General features: G+C 44.2%; 1 protein-coding gene and 1 non-coding gene across 2 annotated transcripts in view; one reads left to right on the top strand and one right to left on the bottom strand.

Annotated features, from left to right (window-relative positions):
• The window catches only part of LOC124789146, an 892,841-nt gene that overhangs the window by 801,219 nt on the left and 78,333 nt on the right, over positions 1-13,289 (top strand). The gene's annotated exons all lie outside the window — the stretch shown is intronic.
• On the bottom strand, positions 11,855-11,927 carry Trnaa-cgc. Its single transcript has one exon. It is a non-coding gene; the product is annotated as a tRNA-Ala (tRNA).

Here is a 13,289-nt window from a genome sequence, read left to right as displayed (position 1 = left end):
CGTTTATGTCTTTAGTATTGTGCTTGAGAGTAAATCGAAGAAAGACGAAGTGAGAAGTAGCAGAAATGAGAACAGCGAGGAACCCACACCACAACTGGTGATCATGAAGTAGATGAAGTTAATGAAGTCTGCTACTTAGCCAGCCAAATAACCCATGACGGACAGAGCGAGGACGACATCAAAAGCAAGAGGGCATTCCTGGTCGAGAGAAGTCTACTGGTATCGAGAATAGGTCTTAATTTGAGGAAGAAATTTCTTGAGAATGTACATGGTAGTAAAACAAGGAGTGTGGGAAAACGGAAAAAGAAGAGACTGGAAGCATTTGAAATTTGGTGCTAATTAGATGGAAATGAGCAGGTTCTCCGCAGAATCTGTGAGGAAAGAAATACATGGAAAACACTGACAAGAAGAAGGGACAGGATGGTAGGATACTTCTTAAGACATCATGGCATAACTTTAGTGGTAACGGAGCCAGCTGTAGAGGACGTAGGGTTCAAGTGCTACTCTGAAGTGAAAAGGTTGGCACAGGAGAGGAATTTGTGGTGGGTCAGAAGACTGATAACTCAAAGAAAAATTTTTAAAATGTGCTTTAGCATTGGAACGATTGACATGCAATAAGCATACGCTGCCCATAGCCACATTTGCTCGGTAATACCCAGCCAAAGCGGGCAAATTAACGTGTACCGAATAAAAACAACCTGTTGCAGGAAAAATGACTTAGTACTAATGAGATGCCTTTGTGTTCAGTCAGTTCATCATGAATAGTATATCCTTTTTAATAAGGAAATAAATTCCCAGAATGAGTTTGCGATGGCTCTGGATATTTGGTGACTAAAGCTCCTTGAATCGCTTTACTTATAATACAGTTTCGGCTACTGCCATAATCAGATATGTAATTAAAAGACCATAAGAATGAGAGGTGTTTGTTATAATTATCAAAGTACAAAAGATGAAAAGTTAAAAAGTACGCTCTGCAAAAGTTAGAACCTGTAAAACAACGTTGAGCGTCAGTACCAGCAAGCCCTGTGCCTAAGGGGGCGTCCGCAGTCAACTCGGCTCAGAAAAGTTCTGAATGTCGTGGATGCTAGCCGAGAAGTGGCGCTAACGTCGAGGACGTTCTCTTCAACTCTGTTTTCCCTCAGGTTTTACTTATAAAATGACAGTCTTTACAATTACAAACATTCAATACTGAGCTATAAAACGCGATTTCGCTTCGTTTGCAGCCGAAGGGGTGTTTGCCATTGATGAGGGGAGATGAAATATGTCAAGAACAGTGACACAACTCAAAAACGCAACACTTGAGAAAAATCGAATTGAAGAATCCCGTAAAACTTTTGTTAAAACAGGTATAAGCTTCCTATAAATCTGAAGTAGGTATTTTTGGCAGTAAATTCCATTATGTTCTACACTACAGTAATATGGAAGTGTAGTTCTGTTCTCGTTGAATGTGAGGTGTTATCAGGTAATTATTAACTAGTACTATGCATTGTGTCAGTTTTCTTCCTTTTATAAAAATTCTTTTATTTTTGTTATCACCACTCGCGTAATACTTCTGCCACTTTTCCACCCAAATAATGCAAATATTTTTTTTTTACTTACTGTAACTTAATACTACCTCAGAACCTCCATCAGGTAAAAGTTGGAACAAAAAAAAAGTTGACGTAGTTTTATTAGAAAATATTCAATATTACAACTTATGAAAATTAATACAATTTAATAAGAAACATCAATTAGGTACAATTTAAAGAATGTAATTTACGATATCACAGAGTCATAAATGGGCTTAGATAATGTAGGAATCCTTTTCGCCGAGAAAAGGGATTCAATATTTACTTTCTTTATAGCAGAAATTTCCATTTTTTCGTTATTTACAACAGTAATCGTGGAACAGTGTCTGTTCCTTCAGACATACGTCTAAAGGAGATCTACATCTACATGATACTCTGTAAATCACATTTAAGTGCCTGCCAGAGGGTTCATCGAACCACCTTCACAATTCTCTATTATTCCAATCTCGTATAGCGCGCGGGAAAAGTGAACACCTATACCTTTCCGTACGAGCTCTAATTTCCCTTATTTTATCGTGGTGATGGTTCCTCCATTTGTAGGTCGGTGTCAATAAAATATTTTCGCATTCGGAGGAGAAAGTTGGTGATTGGAATTTCGTGAGAAGATTCTGTCGCAACGAAAAACTCCTTTCTTGTAATGATGTCCAGCCCAAATCCTGTATCATTTCTGTGAGACTCTGTCCCATATTTCACCATAATACAAAACGTGCTGCCTTTCTTTGAACTTTTTCGATGTACTCCGTCAGCCCTACCTGGTAAGGATCCCACACCGCGTAGCAGTATTCTAAAAGAGGACGGACAAGCGTAATGTAGGCAGTCTCCTTAATAGGTGTGCTACATTTTCTTAGTGTCCTGCCAATAAAACGCAGCCTTTGGTTAGCCATCCCCACAACATTTTCTATGTATTGTAATCAAAGGCACAGACTCTGTATAAACACAGACGTTATAATAATCCTTGACATCAAAAATTACATTCAGCTTACCTTATACATGAAAAGTGCAGCTCTACCTGATGTACCATGCTCGCCTGCCAGGACTAACGCTGAGGCCGGCCGGAGTGGCCGAGCGGTTCTAGGCGCTTCAGTCTGGAACCGCGCGACCGCTACGTCGCAGCTTCGAATGCTGCCTCGAGCATGAATGCGTGTGATGACCTTAGGTTATTTAGGTTTAACTAGTTCTAAGTTCTAGGGGACTCATGACCTCAGATGTTAAGTGCCATAGTGCTCAGAGCCATTTGAACTAACGCTGAGGCGACGCTGTATTGCCGTGGCGAATCATGAAGCAGGCTAAAACAAAACTGGCATAGCTGCCCTGAAGTGGGCAAGTTGATAGAGACGCGACGTTTTTCCTGCACGTTGGGTCACTTCACACGTATTTTTCAGTGCCATAAACTAAAAATTGCCGTTTTCTTGCCGGGTTGCGTTACGTTCAGCGCATCATTCTTGGTACTCTCCGTGCTGAGACCAACATTGTCTATTGATTTATCCCATTACTGCTCTTCTTGTTCCGTTTATAGCAAAATGGCAGAAATGAGGTCAAATCCGTAGCGTGTTGTGGATGATCGGGCAACGTTGTGATTCCTAGAAGCTTCCGCCGGTGGATAAATGGCTCACTCACGGCTGCGGCTGCTGGCGCCTGGTAGCAGGGGGAAGAGGCACGCAGCCGCAGCGGCCCCGACAGTGCCCACTTGGCGCGTTACGGCCCCATAAAGCCAACCGATCACCCCCGCAGTCTGCGCTCCCCCGGCTATTTACTTTGCATCAAACTCCATTTTAGCTGGCGGCGTCATGCCCTGGCGGCGTGCCGAATTGTCCTATTAGAGACTGGCTCCGCTCTCAGCCCGTCTGCATGGGCACAAGCATAAACTGACTGCCCTAATACGGCCGAGGCGTTTACAGCTTGTTCGTCTCCTCAGGAAGCGGAAGTCGGCGGTATGTGGACGTACACAGAGCCATTCTACGTCCCTTCCTAAACTATAGGACGTTGTATATCTTACAATATCGACTTATGGCCAACGATATCTGTTATTAAATCTCTATTGCGAATGTTGTGGCCTTAGAAAGAGAGTCGTAACTGTAAATTGGATATACCTGTTATTGCACACGTATAATGTGTTCGGAAACAGTAGATCCTAAATTATGAAGTCGGCGGTGGGTCGTAAACTGACTGTTATGAAGCGGGGAACCTGTCGTCGTAAATGATCATTTCAGGCGGTACGGAGAGTTAAGTACGTGTGAGGATGTTTTTGTATACCACTTATGTCTCGCAATAATCAACTGCCTGTCGTTTTCTCTGTCCCGTCCGCAGTGATTACGGAGCGCCCGCAATTGTTACGGATTTATCACCATAATTACGGAGCTGCGGGAAGCTGCTACAAATTACGGAAGTAGACAAACTACAACATGATGTTTTACAAAAATATCGGAAAAGGTATTGTTTATTTTCACTAATCACATGTTGTTAAAACGTTTTATAGATTGTAGTGACTTCCTCCCTTAGTGCGCAGTAAACCTGTCTACGAATTATTTCATCACGGCGGCTTACGAAAGGCGCGTTTACACTAAGTTCGAAATATGTTCTGCAACATTGTTCGCAGCTAGTACTGGACTACCGATGTTCGCAACATCGCGGCTGTGTCGGTACAGATAAAAAAAAAACAGTGCAGTTAGCCTGCTACCGTTAAATGCCGCTACGCAGTGCTAGTGTTTGTTTTCGCTCTGTCTGCAGTGTGGCGTGTAGTCTTTACGTGTGTTTCTTCGTAAAATGAAGTGCACAACAAGCAAAATTTACGAACTCGTCACACTCTGTAAGGAAGAGAAGTGCCTCGAGAATGTTCGAAGACACAGTTATAAAAATACGAAACAGAAGCGTGACACTCTACAAAAATAAGCTGCGTTGCTTCGCACCTGCAGCAGCGACGCAGATAAAATTAAATCTCTCATTTTTCAGTAATCGTAGCAACAACAGGACCCGTTATCTGGATCTGGAAAAATTGTTCGTCAGCAAGTTACGTCGACTGCCGATATACGAAAGGGCGGTCACAAAAAATAATTTACGTCGTTTCCTGTGAGGCAGAAATGAATGTATGTAGGAGGCAGCAGTCAGTGGATTTGCAGGGGGATCATCAACTGCAAATTTCACCGTCACATTCATAGCAAGTGTGAGGTGACAGTTGAGGCGCAAGATGTTTTTTCTACTGAAAATGGCAACTTAGATTAGTTTCTGTATGACAACAAAAATAAAACAGGGTCGGAAAATGTTTGAAGTACAGCGTTTAAAGACCTAAATGAGGCTTCTAATTTTTAAAATTTTTCGAGAGATGGAGGACGGACCTCCCAAATGACATGTGATTACTGACAAGCTCTTCTCAAGGTTACTTCGTGTTTCACAGTGCAACATAGGCGCAGAAAACGGATGATGCTAATATTTTCGAGAAGGTTTCAGAAAAAAAAAAAATTCGTCGCTAACACGTGTCAACGGACAGCTGGCCATTGTTCAAAACAAAGACTTTATCTCGCAGTAAGATATGAGAAGACGCTATTGGACAGTATGGGAGGCGATTTATTAGTAAGCGCCTCCCCCCCCCCCCCCCTCAGGTTGCACATGTAATGCACACTGCGAAGAATACCGTGTGGAGACTACTAGCCCGCTATCATACACAATGTGTTCAACCAGTGGCACGAAATTATTTTGACGCAGTTTTAAAGCAGGTCGGAGTGGCCGTGCGATTCTAGGCGCTACAGTCTGATGCCGAGCGACCGCTACGGTCGCAGGTTCGAATCCTGCCTCGGGCATGGATGTGTGTGAGGTCCTTAGGTTGTTGTTGTTGTTGTGGTCTTCAGTCCTGAGACTGGTTTGATGCAGCTCTCCATGCTACTCTATCCTGTGCAAGCTTCTTCATCTCCCAGTACCTACTGCAACCTACATCCTTCTGAATCTGCTTAGTGTATTCATCTCTTGGTCTCCCTCTACGATTTTTACCCTCCACGCTGCCCTCCAATACTAAATTGGTGATCCCTTGATGCCTCAGAACATGTCCTACCAACCGATCCTTTCTTCTGGTCAAGTTGTGCCACAAACTTCTCTTCTCCCCAATCCTGTTCAATACTTCCTCATTAGTTATGTGATCTATCCATCTAATCTTCAGCATTCTTCTGTAGCACCACATTTCGAAAGCTTCTATTCTCTTCTTGTCCAAACTATTTATCGTCCATGTTTCACTTCCATACATGGCTACACTCCATACGAATACTTTCAGAAATGACTTCCTGACACTTAAATCAATACAGGATGTTAACAAATTTCTCTTCTTCAGAAACGCTTTCCTTGCCATTGCCAGCCTACATTTTATATCCTCTCTACTTCGACCATCATCAGTTATTTTGCTCCCCAAATAGCAAAACTCCTTTACTACTTTAAGTGCCTCATTTCCTAATCTAATTCCCTCAGCATCACCCGACTTAATTAGACTACATTCCATTATCCTTGTTTTGCTTTTGTTGATATTCATCTTATATCCTCCTTTCAAGACACTGTCCATTCCATTCAACTGTTCTTCCAAGTCCTTTGCTGTCTCTGACAGAATTACAATGTCATCAGCGAACCTCAAAGTTTTTATTTCTTCTCCATGGATTTTAATACCTACTCCGAATTTTTCTTTTGTTTCCTTTACTGCTTGCTCAATATACAGATTGAACAACGTCGGGGAGAGGCTACAACCCTGTCTTACTCCCTTCCCAACCACTGCTTCCCTTTCATTTCCCTCGACTCTTATAACTGCCATCTGGTTTCTGTACAAATTGTAAATAGCCTTTCGCTCCCTGTATTTTACCCCTGCCACCTTTAGAATTTGAAAGAGGGTATTCCAGTCAACATTGTCAAAAGCTTTCTCTAAGTCTACAAATGCTAGAAACGTAGGTTTGCCTTTCCTTAATCTTTCTTCTGAGATAAGTCGTAAGGCCAGTATTGCCTCACGTGTTCCAGTGTTTCTACGGAATCCAAACTGATCTTCCCCGAGGTTGGCTTCTACTAGTTTTTCCATTCGTCTGTAAAGAATTCGTGTTAGTATTTTGCAGCTGTGACTTATTAAGCTGATAGTTCGGTAATTTTCACATCTGTCAACACCTGCTTTCTTTGGGATTGGAATTATTATATTCTTCTTGAAGTCTGAAGGTATTTCGCCTGTTTCATACATCTTGCTCACCAGATGGTAGAGTTCCCACGGCCGTCAGTAGTTCCAATGGAATATTGTCTACTCCGGGGGCCTTGTTTCGACTCAGGTCTTTCAGTGCTCTGTCAAACTCTTCACGCAGTATCATATCTCCCATTTCATCTTCCTCTACATCCTCTTCCATTTCCATAATATTGTCCTCAAGTACATCGCCCTTGTGTAGACCCTCTATGTACTCCTTCCACCATTCTGCTTTCCCTTCTTTGCTTAGAACTGGGTTTCCATCTGAGCTCTTGATATTCATACAAGTCGTTCTCTTATCTCCAAAGGTCTCTTTAATTTTCCTGTAGGCGGTATCTATCTTACCCCTAGTGAGATAGGCCTCTACATCCTTACATTTGTCCTCTAGCCATCCCTGCTTAGCCATTTTGCACTTCCTGTCGATCTCATTTTTGAGACGTTTGTATTCCTTTTTGCCTGTTTCACTTACTGCATTTTTATATTTTCTCCTTTCATCAATTAAATTCAATATTTCTTCTGTTACCCAAGGATTTCTACTAGCCCTCGTCTTTTTACCTACTTGATCCTCTGCTGCCTTCACTACTTCATCCCTCAAAGCTACCCATTCTTCTTCTACTGTATTTATTTCCCCCATTCCTGTCAATTGCTCCCTTATGCTCTCCCTGAATCTCTGTACAACCTCTGGTTCTTTTAGTTTATCCAGGTCCCATCTCCTTAAATTCCCACCTTTTTGCAGTTTCTTCAGTTTTAATCTACAGGTCATAACCAATAGATTGTGGTAAGAGTCCACATCTGCCCCTGGAAATGTCTTACAATTTAAAACCTGGTTCCTAAATCTCTGTCTTACCATTGTATAATCTATCTGATACCTTTTAGTATCTCCAGGGTTCTTCCATGTATACAACCTTCTTTCATGATTCTTAAACCAAGTGTTAGTTATGATTATGTTGTGCTCTGTGCAAAATTCTACCAGGCGGCTTCCTCTTTCATTTCTGTCCCCCAATCCATATTCACCTACTATGTTTCCTTCTCTCCCTTTTCCTACACTCGAATTCCAGTCACCCACGACTATTAAATTTTCGTCTCCCTTCACAATCTGAATAATTTCTTTTATTTCATCATACATTTCTTCAATTTCTTCGTCATCTGCAGAGCTAGTTGGCATATAAACTTGTACTACTGTAGTAGGTGTGGGCTTCGTATCTATCTTGGCCACAATAATGCGTTCACTATGCTGTTTGTAGTAGCTTAACCGCATTCCTATTTTCCTATTCATTATTAAACCTACTCCTGCATTACCCCTATTTGATTTTGTGTTTATAGCCCTGTAGTCACCTGACCAGAAGTCTTGTTCCTCCTGCCACCTAACTTCACTAATTCCCACTATATCTAACTTCAACCTATCCATTTCCCTTTTTAAATTTTCTAACCTACCTGCCCGATTAAGGGATCTGACATTCCACGCTCCGATCCGTAGAACGCCAGTTTTCTTTCTCCTGATAACGACATCCTCTTGAGTAGTCCCCGGCCGGAGATCCGAATGGGGGACTATTTTACCTCCGGAATATTTTACCCAAGAGGACGCCATCATCATGTAATCATACAGTAAAGCTGCATGTCCTTAGGTTAGTTACGTTTAATTAGTTCTCTAAGTTCTTGGCGACTGATGACCTCAGAAGTTAAGTCGCATAGTGCTCAGAGCCATTTGAACCATTTTTTGAGCAGTTTTAAATTTTCTCAATAGATTATGTTGTAATTTATGAATTGTGCTGGCGCTCGCCTCTTTCATCACTTGCTATTATCGTAAGTAGTCGTTACAAGCTATAAGTTGCTAGTGTCGATAAAAAATAAATACCCATTTCCGATCATTAGTTCCTTATCTGAAAGTCTTCAGCTTAAGAATCGCTACCATCGGAGCAATTTTGACCCTATAAGTTCAAGACAGCCCGTATTAAGATTTCTTCCCCTTCCATCCACAGACAGAGCGTGGAAAGGAAGACTGCTCATAAATTGGCCGTAAACCTCTGTGCGGTTTGTTATTAATCTAACTGTATATTCGCGATCTGTGCCGGACAGATACGTAGAGGACTGAAGAACATTTATAGTTTCCACACTGAAAACCAATACTAGAGATTTTCTAGGCTGCGTTTCTAGGTTTCTTCCAGTTCTATGACTGATGGCGATCTTTGGTACAGAAACGAATGTGAATCATGTGGTAACGCACTGTGTGGTGCGAGTTACCTATAGTTGACAGATATACCGGGTGATCAAAAAGTCAGTATAAATTGGAAAACTGAATAAATCACGGAATAATGTAGATAGAGAGGTACAAATTGACACACATGCTTGGAATGACATGGGGTTTTATTAGAACCAAAAAAATACAAACGTTCAAAAAATGTCCTACAGATGACGCTTCATCTGATCAGAATAGCAATAATTAGCATAACAAAGTAAGACAAAGCAAAGATGATGTTCTTTACAGGAAATACTCAATATGTCCACCATCATTACTCAACAATAACTGTAGTCGAGGAATAATGTTGTGAACAGCACTGTAAAGCATGTCCGGAGTTATGGTGAGGCATTAGCTTCGGATGTTGTCCTTCAGCATCTCTAGAGATGTCGGTCGATCACGATACATTCGCGACTTCAGGTAACCCCAAAGCCAATAATCGCACGGACTGAGGTCTTGGGACCTGGGAGGTCAAGCATGACGAAAGTGGCGGCTGAGCACACGATCATCACCAAACGACGCGCGCAAGAGATCTTTCACGCGTCTAGCAATATGGGGTGTTCTTTTTTTTGTTTTTTTTTTTTTGTTCTAATAAAACCCCATGTCATTCCAAGCATGTGTGTCAATTTTTACCTCTCTTATCTACATTATTCCGTGGTTTATTAAGTTTTCAAATTTGTACTGACTTTTTGATCACACGGTACGTTGTAAGAGTGATGACGGCGAAGATCTTAGTGTATATCTGCCTGTACGTTGTTCAGCCATATTCTCTGTATGCGAGATGTTTCAGAACAGTTGCGACGAAGTTAGAGAGGTTATAGAGGGTGTCTCGAAACCCGTGTCTCGAAACGTCATCCAACGACGCTGCACAGCGTCGAAGTTTGAGACGCCGGAGCCTGTCACTAGGGCACCCCTTCGGCTGCAGACGTGACTTTGTATGCTGACGGATCGTAGGCGGAACGTCTCGCGGTGTTGTTCGTCACTCAGTGATCACTACTGCTTGCCACGATGGCCAGTGGAGAAGCTGGAGCTGGCTGCTGCCTAGACCGGTCTTGTCCCCTACGAGTGCGATGCCCTGCTACCTCGGTGGATGACGGTTTCGGACACGGGTTTCCATCTGCAGTTTATTTTTCTCCTGTGTGCTGAAAAACATTGCAGATTTAAGAGGATTCCAGGAGTAAAATAAACTGCAGATGGAAACCTATCCACCGAGGCAACAGAGCTTCGCACTCATAGGGGACAAGGCCGACCTCGGCAGTAGCTACCTTCTCCACTGGTGATCGTGGCAGGCAGTCGCGGTCACTGAATAACAAATACACTACTGGCCATTAAAACTGCTACACCTAGAAGAAATGCAGATAATAAACGGGTATTCATTGGACAAATATATTATACTAGAACTGACATGTGATTACACTTTCACGCAATTCGGGTGCATAGATCGTGAGAAATCAGTACCCAGAACAACCACCTCTGGCCGTAAGAAAGGACTTGATACGCCTGGGCATTGACTCAAACAGAGCTTGGATGGCGTGTACAGGTACAGCTGCCCATGCAGCTTCAACATGATGCATTTCATCAAGAGTAGTGACGAGCCATTTGCTCGGCCACCATTGACCAGACGTTTTCAGTTGGTGAGAGATCTGGAGAATATGCTGGCCAGGGCAGCAGTCGAACATTTTCTGTATCCAGAAAGGCCCGTACTGGACCTGCAACACGCGGTCGTGCATTATCCTGCTGAAATGTAGGGTTTCGCAGGGATCGAATGGAGGGTAGAGCCACGGTTCGTAACACATCTGAAATCTAACGTCCACTGTTCAAAGTGCCGTCATTGCGAACAAGAAGTGACCGAGACGTGTAACCAATGGCACCCCATACCATCACGTCGGGTGATACGCCAGTATGGCGATGACGAATACACTCTTCCAAAGTGCGTTCACCGCGATACGCCAAACACGGATGCGACCATTATGATGCTGTAAACAGAACCTGGATTCATCCGAAAAAATGACGTTTTGTCATTCGTGCAGCCAGGTTCGTCGTTCAGTACACCACCACAGGCGCTCCTGTCTGTGATGCAGCGTCAAGGGTAACCGCAGCCATGGTCCATGATGCTGCAAATGTCGTCGAACTGTTCGTGCAGATGGTTGTTGTCTTGCAAACGTCCCCATCTGTTGACTCAGGGACCGAGACGTGGCTGCGCGATCCGTTACAGCCGTGCGGATAAGATGCCTGTCATCTCGACTGCTAGTGATACGAGGCCGTTGGGATCCAGCACGGCGTTCCGTATTACCCTACTGAACCCACCGATTCCATATTCTGCTAACAGTCATTGGATCTCGTCCAACGCGAGCAGCAATGTCGCGATACGATAAACCGCAATCGCGATAGGCTACGATCCGACCTTTATCAAAGTCGGAAACGTGATGGTACGCATTTCTCCTCCTTACACGCGACATCACAACAACGTATCACCAGGCAACACCGGTCAACTGCTGTTTGTGTATGAGAAATCGGTTGGAAACTTTCCTCGTGTCAAAACGTTGTAGGTGTCACCACCGGCGCCAACCTTGTGTGAATGCTCTGAAAAGCTAATCGTTTGCATATCACAGCATCTTGTTCTTGTCGGTCTGTAGCACGTCGTCTTCGTGGTGTAGCAATTTTAATGGCCAGTAGTTTATGGAGGAGGAGGAGGAGATTAGTGTTTAACGTCCCGTCGACAACGAGGTCATTAGAGACGGAGCGCAAGCTCGGGTGAGGCAAGGATTGTGGAAGGAAATCGGCCGTGCCCTTTCAAAGGAACCATCCCGGCATTTGCCTGAAGCGATTTAGGGAAATCACGGAAAACCTAAATCAGGATGGCAGGAGACGGGATTGAACCGTCGTCCTCCCGAATGCGAGTCCAGTGTGCTAACCACTGCGCCACCTCGCTCGGTTAGTAGTTTATGAATCGCGCAAAATACGAGCTCGACGAAATCCAATACGGTCTCACCCTGGTGCTGCAGTCAAAGTATATCTCTAAAAGGAGCACGGCCACAGTGCCTTTCTCACGTATAAGCAAAGAAGCTACAATGAAGAGAGTGCTGGAGAGGTGAGCGGCGTGCCTGGGGAACGCTGCGAGCCGCAGCGCCCCTGACTGCACGAGGTCGGCTCCTGACTCAGGTCGACGGCCGGCCTCCGATTGTATCCCGGCGTGGGGCGGCCGTCACGGCTGACGTGCTGCTTTTTGCCGGCCGCTGCCGGCGGCGTACGGAGGAGACAATTGGCGCGCCCCTGGCCCCTGGCTGCGGGATCACGACGGCGCGTCACGGGCCACGGCGCGGCGAGTTGGCGACCCCGCCGGGCACGCTCGCTTCCTGCTCCACTTGCAGAGTCCACTGCTGAGATTCCGTTTCTCCATTCTTTGGAGGGCTCCGCTTCATGTCCCGAGCCCGCCGCTGGTAACATCGTAACAGGTTTCGAGGTTATTCCGATCAGTTTAGGTGACCTATCTACATATAGGCCCCGATACTTTGTAACACTGTTTCACAGAGGAAGACTGCACTGCAGTTCCTTCTCTAGATTGTCGCACAGATGACAAAATGGTAGATATCGAAATAGACGACAGAGGGATAGAAAAACAATTAAAATCTCTCAAAAGAGGAAAGGCCGCTGGACCTGATGATACCTGTTCGATTTTACACAGAGTACACGAAGGAACTTGCCCCCCCCCCCCCCCCCCCTTCTTGCAGCGGTGTACTGTAGGTCTCCAGAAGAGCGTAGCGTTCCAAAGGATTGGAAAAGGGCACAGGTCATCCCCGTTTTCAAGAAGGGACGTCGAACAGATTTGCAGAACTATAGACCTATATCTCTAACGTCTATCAGTTGTGGAATTTTGGAACACGTATTATGTTCGAGTATAATGACTTTTCTGGAGACTAGAAATCTACTCTGTAGGAATCAGCATGGGTTTCGAAAAAGACGATCCTGTGAAACCCAGCTCGCGCTATTCGTCCACGAGACTCAGAGGGCCATAGACACGGGTTCCCAAGTAGATGCCGTGTTTATTGACTTTTGCAAGGCGTTCGATACAGTTCCCCACAGTCGTTTAATGAACAAAGTAAGAGCATATGGACTATCAGACCAATTGTGTGATTGGATTGAATAGTTCCAGAACGCAGCATGTCATTCTCAATGGAGAGAAGTCTTCCGAAGTAAGAGTGATTTCAGGTGTACCGCAGGGGAGAGTCGTAGGACCGTTGCTATTCACATTACACATAAAACACCTTGTGGATGACATCGGAAGTTCACTGAG

The sequence above is a fragment of the Schistocerca piceifrons genome, chromosome 3 (genome assembly GCF_021461385.2).
Source record: "Schistocerca piceifrons isolate TAMUIC-IGC-003096 chromosome 3, iqSchPice1.1, whole genome shotgun sequence".
Classification (NCBI taxonomy): domain Eukaryota; kingdom Metazoa; phylum Arthropoda; class Insecta; order Orthoptera; family Acrididae; genus Schistocerca; species Schistocerca piceifrons.
Note: the sequence above shows the minus strand (reverse complement) of the source record. Positions and strands in the feature narration are given on the sequence as shown.